This window comes from Mus pahari, chromosome 11 (assembly GCF_900095145.1).
Source record: "Mus pahari chromosome 11, PAHARI_EIJ_v1.1, whole genome shotgun sequence".
NCBI lineage: Eukaryota > Metazoa > Chordata > Mammalia > Rodentia > Muridae > Mus > Mus pahari.
This window is the reverse complement of record NC_034600.1, coordinates 17,507,401-17,510,248: the sequence shown is the minus strand read 5'-3', so window position 1 is coordinate 17,510,248 and position 2,848 is coordinate 17,507,401. Positions and strand designations below refer to the sequence as shown.

Here is a 2,848-nt window from a genome sequence, read left to right as displayed (position 1 = left end):
CGTTTTGTTTCTCTGACTTAAAATTTAGGCAAGAGACCCAAAAATCTATATTCAATGTAAAAGACACAAGGGGGGCATACAAAATAGAACTTTGGGAAATTATTGTCAATAATATTATTGTACAATAAATATTAATATGTAGCGATTTTAAAATCATGGAAATTACAGAGAAATATAGAGGAGAATGGACCATAGCAAGAGGGGGTGGGTGCTGGAATGGTTATGGGCCACAAAACTTACTGCAATTTGTTGATGAATTGGTAAGATCTATGGGAAACATATGGGAAGGAAGGAAGGAAGGAAGGAAGGAAGGAAGGAAGGAAGGAAGGAAGGAAGGAAGGAAGGAAGGAAAGTAAATGAGTGAAGAGAAGAAAAAGAGAGAAAAAGAAAGGGAAAAGGTAAGATGGAGTTGGCAGTGATTGAATGGAAGAGAATATGAATTGTACTGCATTCATTAAGCTAGAGAGAATGTGTGGGGAATTAAGTTAAGCACACTCTGCATTGAAATCATATATAAAATTCTGAAACTATGCTACATATAATACAGGAATGAACATACTTCAGACATCAGATTCTGTGTCCTCACTGGAAAGAAGGAACATAAAAGTTTACAACTTAAATAATAATAAAAGGGACTTGTATTACGGAATGAAAATGATGGTGTTAGTAAAAAAATTAAAATGTTTTATAAATTGTAGATATCCATCTACGTTTTTAAGTTTATGTACACACATGTGTACATGTATATCTACTACAAAGCAAACGCACCCTACCAGCAGTAATTACAACTGATATCCAGACCTTGGTTTATATTATCACTTCCTATTTAAAGAAAGAAGTGTGCATCTATGAAATACTGCTTGCCTCCCAGGACTAGAACAGTGTAGATTTGATGAGATTAGGAACACTTCTTGTAATTTAAGAAAACATTAAATAACACAAAATCATGAAAGCATATAACTGGGACACAGTTGGCAGCAAGATGGGGTTGCCACTAACCAAATAAAAAGTGATGAAAACAGTATAAAATTTCAGCGAAGTCATGAATTATAAACCATTAAAAATAAGTAGTCATTATACTACATTAATAATAAATAGATAAATTAAAAATAATGGGAAAGGGACAGGCCGCAGAGGTGGCCGTAGGTCAGCCGCAGTGATCCTATCATGCCTGACCGGGCGAGCTGTCCTGGGCCAAGTCCTTTGGGCTGGGGATGAAAGAAACGGATCAGATGCAGAGTTTGGAGGGCTACGGGGCTGAGAGGTCAGTCGGTACGCAGACTGGCAGCATGACGGGTCAAATACCAAGGCTTTCTAAAGTGAACCTTTTCACTCTGCTCAGTCTCTGGATGGAGCTCTTCTCAAGAGTGGAAGTCCAAGGGCAAAAATCTCAGAAAACTGAAGAGGAAAACCGTGGTCCCTTAGGAGGTAATGAAGAGTTGACCAGAGTGTCTACTGAAAAAAAACAAAAAAAAAAAAAACAAAAAAAAACCAAATATGTTGAGCTATGTCCTGCGGAGTCTTTCACAAGTGTGTCTATTTTGGTTATTATGACTGGAATGCAAAGCCTAGTTTCTCTTTACGTGGGTCACTTCTGAAGTGTTAAGGTGAAGAATACTGGTCTTGCGGTAGTGAAAAGCATGAAGATCATTGGCCTTCAATGTTCCAGCGAAGACTTACATACTGGGCAAATTGCTCTTATTAAGCATGGGTCCAGGCTGAAAAACTGTGATCTTTATTTTTCAAGAAAACCATGTTCTGCTTGTTTGAAAATGATAGCGAGTTAACCAAATTTCTTACTGGCCTTCTGACCCAGAAATAAGTTTGCTCACTGAGGCTTCTAGTTCTGAAGAAACCAAGCTAGATGCCAAAGCAGCAGAAAGACTGAAGTCAAACAGCCGGGCCCACGTGTGCGTCTTACTCCAGCCGCTGGTGTGTTACATGGTGCAGTTTGTGGAGGATACCTCTTACAAATGTGACTTTATTAAAAAAAACAGCAAAAGCATTGGTGGGTGCTGACACTGATTTTTATTCTGAATGTAAACAAGAAAGAATAAAAGAGTATGAAATGTTATTTTTGGTTTCAAATGAAGAAATGCATAAGCAGATACTGATGACTATAGGTCTGGAGAACCTGTGTGAAAACCCCTATTTTAGCAATCTAAGGCAAAACATGAAAGACCTGATTCTGCTTTTGGCCACAGTAGCTTCTAGTGTGCCCAACTTGAAACACTTTGGATTCTACTGTAGCAGCCCAGAACAGATTAATGAAATTCACAATCAGAGTTTGCCACAGGAAGTTGCAAGCCATTGCATGGTGCAGGCCAGGTTATTGGCATATCGAACTGGTGAGTTCAATGCTTAGTTCATAAATGGGGACTGGATGTCTGGGTTACAAGTGACACTGAAGTGAAGTGGCTTCATATCTGTGCTAGAATTCTCTGGCTCTTATACTAAAGTATTGCTGTTCTAACAAAAAAATAATAATAATGGGAAAGGAAACTTGCCTTTAGTTGAATATTAAAGGGCAACTAAGAAACTGAAGGTAGTGTTTGAGATGAAATCTCATTTCATACCATTATGGCAACAGTTAATCAAGAATCACCAATGGTACAACACCTGGGGGAAATTTTCTCTTAGGAACAGGGCAGTTACATAATCTTAAAATGATTTCTGAGTGCTATGTTGAAAACATATGTTAAAGAAACTAAAATAGGGATGCTTGAGGTTGGGTATAGAATAATAGATATTTGATTAGAGCGAAGACAGAACTCTGGGATAATAAAATGAGAAAGCCAATTTTGTCAAGTGTCATTGGGCACCTGGGTAGTTCCTTCTCCTTCCAAGA

At 38.0% G+C, this 2,848-nt stretch overlaps 1 pseudogene; it reads left to right on the top strand.

Annotated features, from left to right (window-relative positions):
• The first annotated feature begins 1,214 nt into the window (after nucleotides 1-1,214).
• On the top strand, nucleotides 1,215-2,365 carry LOC110329269 (annotated as a pseudogene).
• Nucleotides 2,366-2,848: the final 483 nt, after the last annotated feature.